The following is a 15,408-nucleotide window of genomic DNA, read 5'->3' as shown; positions in this document are numbered from 1 at the left end:
ATTGGATAAGCAAAAAAGATTAAATTTAAGCATAATAAATGAAATGTTACATGACACAATATTGTTACAAAATATTTATGTAAATGAACATTGCAAATTATATATGTATATATGTGTGTGTGTGTGTAGACACACACACACACACACACACACAAAGTATCATGGAAATGTACAATTACATAAAGTCTGGTTCAGTTTTCATTCCCCTTTGTTAGGGGAATATTGTTTGGGAATGGAAGAGCAGATTATGTATGAATGACACACATACTGCCTTGTGAATTTGGATTCTGTGATTTGGAATTTGTTTGGTGTGGAGCAATATATAGATCACTGAGACACAAGATTCAGTGACTATAAAAACCTCCTAGACGAAAACCTCCTACAATGCATATGGGTCAATATAGAAGAAAAAATGTCATAACCTTAGGTATATACTATAGGCCACCCAATCAAGCAGAAAAATTGATGTGCTTTTTGCTAACCAACTAAAAAATACCGTATTTTTTGGAATATAAGATGCACCTTTCCCTAAAAGAAGGTGAAAATTGAGGTCTGTTTTTTCTGTTTGCTGCAGGGAGGCAAATTGCTGGGAGGCAGAGGCAGATTTTTCCTCCTTGTTTTCTTCCCCAAAAGTTAGGTGTGTCTTATACTTTGGAACATCTTATATTCCGAAAAATACAGTGTATGTAGGAAACAATAGTAAAGGGGGACTTCAATTATCCTGACATTAATTTGAAGACTAATTCCGCACTAAGTGAGAAATCAAATAGGTTCCTAACCAACCTAGTTTTACAACTTTGTTGTCCAAAAGGTAGAGGAGGGAAATAGAGGGACAGTCATACTGGACTCAATTCTTACAAACAGAAAAGAAGTGATGGGGGAAGTTAAAACTGGAAGAAACTTGGGTGAGAGTGACCATGTCATACTATGTCAACATAACACAAATACAAGCAATAAAGCATAATGATACCAGAGTCCTAGATTTTAAAAGAGCTGATTTTAACCAACTCAGAGAGAACTTGAGAAAGATTCCTTGGATGAAAATGTGGAATAGAATAGAATAGAATAGAATAGAATAGAATGGAATGGAATAGAATAACAGAGTTGTAAGGGACTTGGAGTTCTTCTGGTCCAACCCCCTGCTTAGGTAGGAAACCCTAGACCACTTCAGACAAATAGTTATTTAATCTCTTGTTAAAAACCTCCAGTGTTGGAGCATTTACAACTTCTGGAGGCAAGTTGTTCAACTGATTAATTGTTCTAACTATCAGGAAATTTCTCATTAATTTTAAGTTGTTTCTCCTTGATTAGTTTCCACCCATTGCTTCTTGTTCTACCCTAAGGTGCATTGGAGAATAGTTTGGCACCCTCATTTTTGTGGCAACCCCTGAGGTATCAGAACACTACTATTATGTCACCCCTAATCCTTCTTTTCATAAGACAAGACATATCCAGCAACTGTTCCTTATATGTTTATTTTATCCTTGAGTCCCCTAATCATCTTTGTTGCTCTTCTCTACACTTTTTTTAGAGTCTCCACATCTTTTTTACATCATGGCGACCAAAACTGGATGCAGTATTCCAAGTGTGTTTGTTTGTTTGTTTTATTGGATTTATATGCCACCCTTCTCCCAAAGGACTCAGGGCGGCATACAACATTAAAAAACACACATCCCGAAAGTTAAAAAGAAATTAAATACATATCCCAAAAATAAACCCAATTTATAGGACAATACATTTAAAAAATAAATTAAATAAATTAAAATTAACAGGCCAGGCCGGCTTGCTGGAAAAGCCAACTTTTTAGGGCGCGTCGGAAGGACTGGAGGTCAAGGATTATGCGAAGCTCCGGGGGCAGCTCATTCCAGAGGGAAGGCACTCCCACAGAGAAGGGTCTCCCCCTGGGGGTCACCAGCCGACACTGTCTGGCCGACGGCACCCTGAGGAGGCCAACTCTGTGGGATTGTACTGGACGCTGGGACGCTACTGGTGGCAGTAGGTGGTCTCGCAGTTACCCTAGGCCTAAGCCATGGAACGCTTTAAAGGTCATAATTAATACCTTGAATTGCACCCGGAAAACAACCGGCAACCAGTGCAGGCCTCCTAAAAGGAGTGTAACATGGGAGCACCTAGGTACCCCCATGATAACCCGCGCGGCCGCATTCTGGACCAGCTGAAACCTCCAGGTGCTCTTCAAGGGCAGCCCCATGTAGAGAGCGTTGCAGTAGTCCAGGCAAGAAAGGATGAGGGCATGAGTGACTGTGCACAGAGCATCCCGATCCAGGAAGGGGTGCAACTGACGTACCAGGCAAACCTGGTAAAAGGGCCCCCTGGTCACGGCCATCAGGTGTTCTTCTAAACTAAGCCGCTTATCCAGGACTCCCAGATTGCGAGCCTTCTCTGAGTGGGCTAAAATTTCTCCCCCTATCATCAAAGATGAAACAAGATGCACAAATCGGGATGACGGAAACCACAGCCACTCAGTCTTGGAGGGATTGAGCTTGAGCCTGTTCCTCCCCATCCAGATCTGCACAGCCCCCGGGCATCGGGAGATCACATCGAGGGCATTGTTTGGGTGGTTTGGGGTAGAGATGAAAAGTTAGGTATCATCAGCATATTGATGATACCGTACCCCAAAACCACGGATGATCTCGCCCAGCGGTTTCATATATAGGTTGAACAGGAGGGGTGAGAGAACTGACCTCTGGCGCACCCCACAAGTGACGTGCCTGGGGATCGATCCCTGCCCTCCGGTCAACACAAACTGCAACCGATCTGACAGGTAGGAGGAGAACAGTGACGTGCGGTGAGGTTTATGACTGGTGAGGCACTGACACAGTGCTGGGTTTCAAATATTTTTAGACTTGTGGACTTCAACTCCCAGAATTCCACAGCCAGGCATGCTCAGTTCCAATTTAAAGCGACAGCATTTGTTTTTCTCCTTTGCTCCTTCTTTCTTTTTCTTTTTCTTCTCCTTCCCCTCCTTCCTCCCTCTCTCCCTTCCTCCCCCTCTCTCAAACACACACACACACACACACACACACACACAGAAGTTGGATTGGACTATCTCTCCTACCCCTTCCCTCTCTCACTCACTCTCAAACAAACCCCCACACACACATAAAAGTTGGATTGGATATCTTTTCCAGTGGCTTGAAAGCAGCTCCTCTGCCATCCCCCCCCCCATTCCCCTGCTGCCTTTCCCAAACACCTCCACCATTGCAAATGCAGCCTGCTGTCTGGGTGGGAAATGCCTGGAACACAATAAAGCTCACCCACCACCTCCTGCTGGCAGGCTGGGGTGAGAGGAGAGGCAGAGAAGCCGGAGGGGAGCCAAGCCAAGCCTTCCAAAAGAAAGAGGCTGGGGGGAAGTGTGTGTACTACAGCATGGCTCTTTGCCTGACTTCCTGCCTCCTCCTGTGGTCTCCTCAGTGCTCGCTTGTGCTCTCCCTCCCCAAGTGTAGTTTGATTGCAGGTGGAGCCACATTGCCTTTTCAAACTTGTAATCAGTGAAGCTGGGCTAGATTTTTATATAGTTTTATCCAGCTGTGTGTGTGTGAGAGAGAAATGAATGGGGGCCTGGGGAGGAAGTCACTACACTTGGGGAGGGAGAGCACCAGTGAGGTTAAGCAGAGTCATCCACGGTGAGGCAGCAACTAGCTCAGCTTTTTCCTTTTACTTTTTTTTCATGATGAGAGTGGTGAGGCTGTGCCTCACTTGCCTCACTTGACTGCACGTCAGTGGAGGAGAACCACCGTAAAACGGTGCCCCCCACTCCCAACCCCCTGAGTTGTTGCAGTAGGATACAATGGTCGATGGTATCGAAAGCCGCCGAGAGGTCTAATAGGACCAGGGCAGAGGAGCAGCCCTGTCCCTGGCCCACCAGAGATCATCGACCAACGTGACCAATGCCATCTCCGTGCTATACCTGGGCCTGAAACCCGACTGAAACAGATCCAGGTAGACAGCTTCATCCAGGTACTGGGGAAGCTGACGGGCTACCACACTCTCGACAACCTTTGCTACAAAGCGAAGGTTGGAGACCGGACGATAGTTGGCTAAAGAAGCTGGGTCCAGGGAAGGCTTCTTAAGGAGGGGCCTCACCACCGCCTCCTTCAAGGCAGTGGGAAAGAACCTCTCTCTCAATGAAGCGTTGGTAATCGCCTGGAGCCAGCCTCGTGTCACCTCCCGGGAAGCCGAAACTAACCAAAAGGGACACGCGTCCAGCACACAAGTGGCAGCACTGAGTCTCCCCATAATCCTGTCCAAGCCTTCGGGGGTCACAGGGTCACACCCATCCCAGATTGTCTCCTCAAGATTTATCCCCGTCGGCTCGCCCGAATCTACCCAGTCAGAGTCCAAGCCTGTCCGGATCTGAGCGATTTTATCCTGCAAATACTGAACAAATTCTTCAGCTCTACCCTGCAAGGGGTCTTCCCCAGTTCCTTGGTTAAGTAAGGAGCGGGTCACCCTAAACAGGGCGGCTGGGCGGTTATCTGCGGATGCGATAAGAGCGGAAAAATGTTGCCATTTTGCCACTTCTATCGCCACTAAGTAGGATTTAATATGAATTCTTACTAGTCTTCGATCAGATTCGTACCGGCTGGCCCTCCAGCCACTCTCTAGCCGTTTTTTCTGGCGTTTCATCTCCTGGAGCTCCTTGGTAAACCAGGGAGCCATCCGGGATCGACACTGGGTCAGAGGCCGCAAAGGCACAACGCGATCCAAGGCCCCAGCGGCCGCCCTATCCCAGGCTTCCACTAGGGCTTCGGTCGAGCTGTGAGCAAGGGATTCAGGAAAAGTCCCAAGCACCATCAGGAACCTTTCAGGGTCCATCAGGTGCCTGGGGTGGAACCATCTAGTCAGTTCCACCTCCCTGCGGCGAGGGGTAGCAGTATGGAAGTCAAGCCTGATGAGGAAATGATCAGACCATGACAAGGGTTGAACAGAAATATCCCCTAAATCTAGATCAATCATCCACTGCCCAGAGACAAAAATCAGGTCGAGCGTGTGTCCCCCCATTATGGGTGGGGTCTTGAATTAACTGAGTTAGGTCCATAACTGTCATGGAAGCCATGAACTCCCGAGCTGACTCGGATGTCTTGCCAATGGAAGGCAGATTGAAATCCCCCAGGACCATAAGCCTGGGAAAATCAACCGCCAATCCTGCTAAGACATTCAGCAGCTCCGGCAGGGCCGATAAAATGTAGCAGGGAGACAGTTACGTAACAAAAAGGCCCACCTGATCTCCAAGGCCCTACTTCACAAAGAGGGACTCACACCCACCTATCTGAGGCACAGTGACCTCCTGAGGTCTGAGACTTTCCCTAATAACCACCCCCACCACCCCCGCCCCTGCCCTGGGCTCTTGGCTGGTGAAATTCCCAGAAGCCTGGTGGGCATAGTTCGCTAAGGGGCACACACCCCTCATGGCCCAACCAGTTCTCCGTAATGCATGCCAGGTCCGCTCTACCCTCTTGCATGAGGTCGTAAATGAGGGGAACCTTATGTACCATGGACCTGGCGTTAAGTGACACCAGCCGGAGACCAGGGTCCTGTAATCCCGGGCACCCGGGGGTGTGAGAAGGGTGATGAGGGTCAGAATGTGCGATCACTCTTAAACAGCAAACCCGTGTCCTCCGAACATCATTTGGCCCTTGGCCCCCACCATATCTGCCTCTCCCACAAACAGTAGAGATGGTGAACCCCCATGGGATAAGCCAATGGAATGGCTTAATGTCTCCCCCGGAATCCCAACCCTTCCTAGCCCTCCCAACCCATGCCCATTAGTTAGCTCTGGCCTGTGCCCCGGCAGACTTCCCCCCCAAGCCTGTCTGAGCCATCCAAATCAAACCCCCTCCCCCCCTTAAAATTTAGTTTAAAAGCCCCTGTAAAAAACCCTTAAGAAGTCTCTTCTTTGCATGCCACCTCTCAGGATCCCAAGATCCGTCATTAAGGAAGCATCTTGATAGGCCAGAAGGCCATCCCCGGGAATGGGGGAGTTCCCGGAGGGAATAAAGTTCTGTCGCAGTATAGCATAGAGGAGAGTGTGACATCAACCAAACGGGATGACATCATAGGGAGATGGAACGAGGAGATGACGTGTCCATGGGGGTGTTCAAGGGGATAGCAGGAAACCTATGTCCATCATAAAAATAATCGGTGTTGGGGACAATATGTAAGGGTAATGACCAGCTGTCCAAAATCGCAGCAGATGCTAGCTTGTAAGGTAGTGAAGCGGACAGTGATGGTGACAACGTGGACAGTGGCGGCATCGGCCGCTGCTCAAACTCCGACTCCAACAGCTAAGCTCCGCCCACGCCAGCCGCACTCATATCCATCGCCAGGGCTGCATTCCGTTGACCCAGTCCATAATATCACAGGAGGGGGGGGCAAATGGCCAAATGGTACAGTACGGTGGCCCAGGCAACGGCGGTAATACCAGGGGGGCACAACGAAAGACCCCCCCACTCCAACCGCGTCCACGCCAGCTCCCGAAGCCATTTTCTGCTGGCATTAGTATCCATGCCAGCTGCCTCAGCCACTCCCCGCTGATCTAATTTATCATGTTCATAAGCAAGGAGGAGGGGAGGAGCAACCAGGATAACACCACAGCATTGGGAGCGGCAGCTGTAGAGACCCCAGACCGGGCATCCAGCCGCCACCGCCGACCATTCCCACGCCAGCTGCAGAGACCCCAGACCGGGCGTCCCGCCGCAGCTGCTGACCACACCCACGCTAGCAGCCGCCGACGCTCTCCATTCTCCTTTCACCGCTAACAGCCCCATTTCACTCACGATGTTCCGGCTGTAAGGCAGGACATCACAGTTCAAGGGTATCCCCCCAGGTCCCAGGAAGTTCTCATAGCTAGACCTGGAACCAACGATGGAATAGTGTACCCCTGCACAGGACACCATCTTGGGCATGCGTAGTAGAAGTCCAAGTGTGGAATACCAAAGCATTATAAAGCAGTATTAATACTTCACAAGATCTTGATTCTATCCCTCTGATTATGCAGCCTAGACATTTGTGAGATTCAAATTATTTTACTACTGGTTGTGTCGATGTGGCTTGTTTAGTAGTCATACCTTGGTGGTCATATGACTGGGTGGGCATGGCTGGGTGGTCATGTGACTGGGTGGTCATGGCTGGGTGGTCATGTGACTGGGTGGTCATGGTTGGGTGGTCATGTGACTGGGTGAACATGGCTGGGTGGTCATGTGACTTGGTGGGTGTGGGGTTTGGCCAACTTGACATCAACCAAATCAAGCGTTAGGGTTAGGGTGACTGGCTTCTCCTTGCCTCAAAGGCCTCAACGAGATACAATTTTCCTGTCTATTTATTTACTACTACTGAACATCCAAAATATACTATTTAATCATATGTATATATGTCATATGTGTACATGTATATTACATAAATTCCTTCCAGCCCTAGATTGCTGTGCTGTTTTAAAGCATCACCTGAAGCCACACTAGTGCCACTTGTGGTCCTTCCTTCCTCTCCTATTCTCTCTCTCTCTCCCTCCCTCCCTCTCTCCCTTCATGTATCTATCTACCTAACTATCCATCCATCCATCCATCCATGCAACTATATGTCATTCACCTTCCCCTCTCTCCTCTCTCTTTTTCTTTCTTTCTTTCTCTTTCTTTTTCTCTTCCTTTTTCTCTTTCTTTGTCTCTTTCCTCCTTCCTTCCTATCTATCTTTCTTTCTTGCCTCTTCCTTCTCTCTCTCTCTCCCTCCATTCCCTTCCTCCTTCCCTCTCTCCTTCTAAGGATAGGAGAGTGAGACCCACCCAAAACAAAAACTCCTTTGGATGAAACCAGCCATTGCAATCCATCTTATTCAACCCAACACACAGACACACACACACACACACACACACACACACACACACACACACACACACTTCTGTGATGGTAAGCTGCAAAGTGCAAACTAACAAAAACTCTTTTTTTTGCAATGCTTGTTTTTTAAGCCTCTCCCAATGTTTTCCTCTCCTTTGTCACAGCACCGGGCTGCAAGAGGGGAAACCTTAGGCATGCACACTATCAAAGAGGATCCTGGGTACTGTGCTCAATTGGGAAATGAGAAAGGGAGCTGCCGGCATGAGGGAAAGGCAAATGGCAGGCAAGCATGGTGGGACCGTGTGGAGGGGAACAGGGAAGGCAGGCAAGCATGGCTGGGCTGTGGGCCACATGGAAGAGAACAGGGAAAACAGGCAAGCATGGCAGGACCATGTGAAATGGAGAAAGGAAAGCAGGCAAGCATGGCTGGGCTGTGTGGAAGGGAATAGGAAAGACAGGTAAGTGGGCTGGGCCACAGGGACTGCCGGGAAGGCCACAGGGAAAGCAGGCAAGCATAGCTGGTCCATGGGGGAGGTAGCTGTGAAGAAGTGAAGAAAGACTCACCAGGCAGAGATCAGCTGGGCAGCTTGGTGAAAGCAAGTGAGGGAACCAGAGAGTAGCAGTAGCTATGCCGCCAGGCATGATTCTAGGCAGGTGAGGGGCAAAAAAGAGTGAGTAGGAGGGGCAGAGAGGGGATGGGTCAACCAATGATGGCATTTGCTGGTCTCCAAACTGTGCATAATTATTACTACCGGTTCGGGAGAACCGGTCCAAACCAGCTGAATACCATTCTGGATAGTGCCCAATATTCAAGTCTGTCAAGATCCTTCTGTATCTTAAGCCTATCTTCCGGAGTATTGGCTATTCTTGCTAGCTTGGTGTCATCTGCAAATTTGATCAGTTTTCCATCTATCCCCTCATCCAAATCATTGATGAATATGTTGAAGAGTACTGGCCTTAAAACAGAGCCTTGTGGTACCCCACTGCATACCTCCCTCTTTGTAGATGCAGTTCCATTGACGACTACACTTTGAATGTGATTAGTCAGCCAGTTACGAATCCATCTGGTGGTGATGCTGTCTAACCCACATTTTTCTATTTTGTCAAGTAGTAGGTTATGGTCTACTTTGTCAAATGCTTACTGAAGTCCAAGTAAATTATATCAACAGCATTCCTCTGGTCCACTAGTTTTGTCACTTTGTCAAAGAATGCAATAAGATTAGTCAGGCATGATCTTTTTTGACAAACCCATGCTGGCTTTTGGTAATTATTTTGTTTGCTTCTAGGTGTTTGCTGATTTGTTGCTTGATTATCTTTTCCAGAATCTTCCCTGGTATTGAGGTCAGGCTGATGGGTCTATAGTTTCCTGGATCTATTTTTTTCTTTTTTCAATATGGGAACTACATCAGCTCTTTTCCAGTCCTCTGGCAGTTCCTCGGTGCTCCAGGATCTTTGAAAGATATAAAGGGGAAAATAACTCAAGAAGCTTGGGAAACTCTGAAAAATATTATCATAAAAGCCCGGACCAGCAAAATACTGCTAAAAAAGAAAAACCAGAAATCCAAGTAGAAACCAGCAGGGCTGAACAAAGATCTCTCTGACAAATTGAAAGACAAAAAGGACAAGTACAAAAAATGGAACGAGGGGCACACAACTAGGGCAACATATAAACAAATAGCCAGAATCTGCAAAGACAAAGTCAGGAAACCAAAGGCTCAGAATGAACAAAGACTGGCAACAAAAGTCAAAGATAATAAAAATAGTTTCTTCCAACATACAAATACAAGAAAAAAAATCAAGGAAACAGTCAGTCCACTAAAGAGAAAAGACAGCAAGGAAGTAAAAGGCAGCAGACAGAATGCAGAGCTGCTTAACTCATTCTTTGCATTGTTCTTCACACAAAAAGAAACTATAACCCAGCCTACCACAAATATAACTGTAAAAGACAGACTAGAAATAAATATTAAAATAAGCAAAATTAATAATAAGAGAACACCTGTCTGATCTTGATGAATACAAATCCCTGGACCTGACAGATCACACCCCAGAGTTCTAAGGGAGTTGGCAGATGTCACCTCTTTCAAAAATCCTGGAACACTGGGAACTTCCAGAGGACTACCGTGTTTCCCCGAAAATACAACCCCCTTGCGACATTTTTCGTGTGCGCAAAAATATAAGCCCACCCTCGAAAATAAACCCTCTGGACAATCCCCCCCCCCTCTGACCAGGCAGAGCACCGCTCGCCGACCTAGCGGTATCCCGAAGGCACCAAGCCACGGTAATGAGGTGGGGGCAAAGGCGCTTGCGTTGCTTGGTGCTTTCGGGGTACCGCTAGGTCGGCGAGCGGTGCTGTGCCCAGCTGAAGAGGGAGGGGGGTTGCTGGGCAGCTGCTCTCTTGCGAGCGGGCTCCCAAAGAGCCAGGCACAGCCTCAGGGTCGAATGGCTGTGTTGCGCTGTCGCAGCAGCAACGCAGCAGCCATGAGGTGACGAAGCTTATGAGCAGCCGCCCGGCAACCCCCCTTTCCAGCCGGGTACAGCGCCGCTCACCGACCTAGCAGTACCTGGAAGGCACCAAGCAACGCGAGCGCCTGTTCGCCGCCCTCTGCCTCCCGCGGCTCGGTGCCTTCAGAATGCCCCTAGGTGAGTGAATGGGGCTCTGCATGGCTGGAGGGGAGTTTCGCAGCGGCTTTTCCTCTCCCCGCTCGCGCGAAGGGCATCTGCGCTGCTGGCGCCGTCCGCCGCTTGGTTTTTTTTTTCAAAGCACGGAGGATGGATGCCGCTCTGGAAGTACGCTCTATGGTTGTGGGCTGCAGATTGTACAACCATAGAGCGTACTTCCAGAGCAGCATCCATCCTCCGTGCTTTGAAAAAAAAAACCAAGCGGCGGACGGCGCCAGCAGCACAGATGCCCTTCGCGTGAGCGGGGAGAGGAAAAGCTGCTGTGAAACTCCCCTCCAGCCATGCAGAGCCCCATTCACTCACCTAGGGGCATTCCGAAGGCACCGAGCCGCAGGAGGCGGAGGGCGGCGAACAGGCGCTCGCGTTGCTTGGTGCCTTCCGGGTACTGCTAGGTCGGTCAGCGGCACTATACACGGCTGGAAAGGGGGGTTGCCGGGCGGCTGCTCATAAGCTTGGTCACCTCATGGCTGCTGCGTTGCTGCTGCGACAGCGCAACACAGCCATTCGACCCTGAGGCTGTGCCCGGCTCTTCGGGAACCCAGTCACAAGGGAGCAGCCACCCGGCAACCCAAAAATAATAAGCCCTCCCCTTTAATAAGCCCAAGGCCATATTTCGTGGGTCAAAAAAATATAAGCCCCTGGCGTATTTTCGGGGAAACACGGTAGAAAAGTGTTGATATGGTTCAGTGGTGAAATTCATTTTTTTTTACTACTGGTTCTGTAAATGTGGCTTGGTGGGTCTGGCAGGGGAAGGATACGGCAAAATCTCCATTCCCACCCCACTCTGAGGCCAGCCAGAAGTGGTATTTGCCAGTTCTCCAAAATTTTCTGCTACCAGTTCTCCAGAACCTGCTGAATTTCACCCCTGATATGGTTCCTATCTTCAAAAAAAGAGGGGGGGGGGACAGACCCAGGAAACTATAGACTAATCAGCCTAACATCAATACCAAGAAAGATAGTAGAAAAGATAATAAAAAAACAGATCCGCCAACATCTAGAAATGAGTAAAGTAATAATTAGCAGTCAGCATGGGTTTGTTAAAAACAGAACATGCCAAACCAATCTTATTTCATTCTTCAACATTGTGACTAAATTAGTAGACCAGAGAAATACTGTGGACATAATATATTTAGACTTCAGCAAGGCATTCAACAAAGTAGACCGCAACCTACTTCTTGGCAAGCTAGAAAATAGTGGGATAGATAGCATCACCACCAGATGGATTTGTAACTGAATGACAAAGTGTACCCAATGAGTAGTTTTTAATGGGTCTATGTTTACATGGAGGGAAGTAGTGGCATACTACAAGGTTCCATCTTAGACCCAATACTCTTCAATATCCTCATAAATGAATAAGATGAGGGAATACAAGGAGAACTTACCAAATGTGTGGGTGATACTTAGCTGGCAGGAATAGCTAACACCCTAGATAATAGCCTCAAGATTCAGATGGACTTAACTGAATTGAACATTGGGCCGTATCTAACAAAATGCAATTCAATGTAGATAAAAGTAAAGTCTTACACTTAGGCAAGAAAAACCAAAAGTATACATATAGACTAGGTGAAACCAGGCTTAATAGCAGTAACTGTGAGAAGGATCTTGGAGTCTTAGTTGACAACCAATTAAATATGAGCCAGCAGTGTGCTGTGGCAGCCAAAAAACCCAATGCAATCCTAAATTGTATTTACAGAGGGATCACTCTATAAAGCCTTAGTAAGAGTACTGCATTCAGTTTTGGTCACCACATTATGAAAAAGATGTTTTTAGAAAGAGTGCAGAGAAGAACAACCAAGATAATTAGGGGACTGGATACTAAAACATATGAAGAATGGTTACAGGAACTGGGCATGGCTAGTTTAGTGAAGAGAAGGACCAGGGGAGACATGATAGCAGTGTTCCAATATTTGAGGGGCTGCCACAAGAGAAAAGGAATCAAGCTTTTTTCCAAGGCACCCAAAGGCCAGACAAGGAATAATGGATGGAAACTGGTCAGGAAGAGACTCAACCTAGAAATGAGAAATTTTCTGACAGTGAGAACAGTCAACCAATGGAACAGCTTGCCTTTGGAAGTTGTGGGAGCGTCATCACTGGAGGCTTTCAAGAAGAGATTGGACTGCCATTTGTCATAAAATGCTGTAGGGTCTCCTGCTCGGGCAGGGGTTGGACAAGATGACCTACAAGGTCTCTTCCAACTCTGTTAATCTGTTAAAACTAATTATAAAATAATTAAATAAATAAATAAAAATAAATAAAACATATGTGTGAATCAAATCGTAAGAATTGTTCATAGAAATACTATATACAGATAAACTATATATTAGCATTTTATAATGATCCCTATCCCATGGTACTACCACTGCAGGTTCACAAAGTTAGCCTATCTGCAGATGCATTAAAGATCAGCACAATATAGTTCATAGAGTATATATCATTAAGATTAGATTCAACTGTGTAAAAGAGGAATAGTCAGTAATGTTGATGCCAGTATGCCCAGGTTCCAGGCAGCGTAAATGAGTTAGACTTCAACTTAAATAATATTTTTCCAGTAAATCAGTTATACAACAAGATGACAGACAGGTTTAATTTTAGCTGAAGACATTTATTTTGAAAGAATATTCTGGAGGCTATAATTTTATGCTGGCATTGGAAAAACCCAGAGAAATAAGTGGTAAGATATTTCAAGACGATTATGAACATTTAATGATAACAATAAATTCTTAGATAGAAAAAGGATGTTCTTATTGTTTATTTTATTTTTGCTTTTGCAACATGATAGTGAAAGACTAGATCTAAACACTGCTATGGAAAATGTGCAAAAATGATTATAAGCACAGAACAGAATGTAGGAGTATACAGTATACTCTAGTAAACAGGCTCTTCTCCTATTGTTTAGAAAAGCAGAAACATTGCTCTCATGACACAGCTATGACAACATAATTTGAGGAAACTATTTCTTTGAAAAGATGTTAACTGACATCTCATACCTACTGATCAGTGGTGGGTTTCAAATTTTTTAGAATCTATTCTGTAGGTGTGGCCTGTTTTGTGGGAGTGGCTCGGCAAACATGTGACTGGGTGGGAGTGGCTTGGCAGTCATGTGACTGGATGGGAGTGGCCAACTTGATGTCACTTACCAGGAGATGTCATGGATTGGGTAAAATGTGGTGAAGCTCACTTAACAACCCTCTTGCCTAGCAACCAAAATTTTGGGCTCAATTGTAGTCATAAGTCAAGGACTATCTCTGCTTTCCTTTGCATGGCAGCTTTGTCCTAGTAAACTCCTTCTCCTTTCTGGCAATTTTCCTCTCTGTTAGAGGCACCAAAATAATCCAGACAGTATAAGGTTTCCTGCTACAGCAGGGGGTTGGACTAGATGACCTCCAAGTAGCCTTCTAGACCTAAATTGCTGTGCTGTTTTTCTTTCTTTCTGCTAACAAAGAAACCTGCCTGAGGCTCATTCCACATTCCTGACAGATAGAGATAATAAGATAATGACCCTAGAGAAAGTTTGGCTCCATTCACAAACAGGGAATCATCCAAACCCTTTTAGAAACACAGCCCATATTGCACAACCCCCCCAAACTTTAAAAACATAAAAACATATAACATATAATCATATAACCAATTTGTTGTTCCCTGTACCTTTCAATTTAAAGGTATAAGCATTAGGACTTGTGGACTTCAACTCCCAGAATTCCACAGCCAGGCATGTTCAGTTCTGATTTAAAGCGACAACATTTGTTTTTCTCCTTTGCGAAAGAAATTTCCTTCTTCCTTTTTCTTCTCCCTTCCCCTCCTTCCTCCCTCTCTCCCTCCCTCCCCCCTCTCTCAGACACACACACACACACACACACACACACACACAAAAGTTGGATTGGATATCTCTCCCAATGGCTTGAAAGCAACATCTCTGCCACCCACCCCCCCGCCACCCCCATTCTCCTGTTGCCTTCCCCAAACATCTCCCTCATTGCAAATACAGTGTTTTGTCCGGGTGGGAAATGGCTGGAATGCAATAAAGCCTACACACTCACCTCCTGCTGGCAGGCTGGGGTGAGAGGAGATACAGAGAAGCCGGAGGGGAGCCTAATGGAGCCTTCTGAAAGAACAGGGCTCTCCCTCCCCAGTCTAGTTTGATTGCGGGCGGAGCCATATTGTTTCAAATCTGTAGTCAGTGAAGCTGGGCTGGATTTTTGCATATCTTTATCCAGCTACCAGGGGAGGGGGAATGACTTCCTCCCCAGGCCCCCATCCATTTCTCTCTCACACATACACAACTGGATAAAGCTATGTAAAAATACAGCCCAGCTTCACTGACTACAGGTTTGAAAAGGCAATGTGGCTCCGCCTGCAATCAAACTACACTTGGAGAGGGAGAGCATGAGCGAGCATTGAGAAGACCACAGGAGGAGGCAGGAAGCTAGACAAAGGGCCATGCTGTAGCACACACACTTTCCCCCATCCCCCTTCTTTTGGAAGGCTCCAATTGGCTCCCGTCTGGTTCTCTGCCTCTCCTCTCACCCCAGCCTGCCAGCAGAAGGTGAGTGGGTGGTCTTTATTGCATTTCCCACCCAGACAGCATGCTGCATTTACAATGGGGGAGGTGTTTGGGGAAGGCAGCGGGGGAATGGTGGAGGGATGGCAGAGGAGCTGTTTTCAAGCCATGGGAGAGATATCCAATCCAACTTCTGTGTGTGCACGCGCCCAGCTTCACTGACTGCAGGCTGCATCAAACTACACAAGGGAGGGAGGGAGGGAGAGAGCGTGAGCGAGCCAGAGTCATTCCCTCCAATGTTTGCCCAATGCCCCGCACTGCACCAGGAGGATGAAGTTTGAATTCCTCCCCCCTCCGACCCACGCGTACCTTTTCCAACTGCT

At 47.1% G+C, this 15,408-nt stretch overlaps 1 protein-coding gene across 1 annotated transcript in view; it reads left to right on the top strand.

Annotated features, from left to right (window-relative positions):
* The window catches only part of LOC309401586 (transmembrane channel-like protein 2), a gene marked incomplete at its 3' end in the record, with an annotated part of 156,208 nt that overhangs the window by 63,999 nt on the left and 76,801 nt on the right, over positions 1 to 15,408 (top strand). The gene's annotated exons all lie outside the window — the stretch shown is intronic.

The sequence above is a fragment of the Natrix helvetica genome (genome assembly GCF_964273705.1).
Source record: "Natrix helvetica genome assembly, chromosome: Z".
NCBI classification, from domain to species: domain Eukaryota; kingdom Metazoa; phylum Chordata; class Lepidosauria; order Squamata; family Natricidae; genus Natrix; species Natrix helvetica.
The sequence above is the reverse complement of the archived record's forward strand: the minus strand, read 5'-3'. Positions and strand labels throughout refer to the sequence as shown.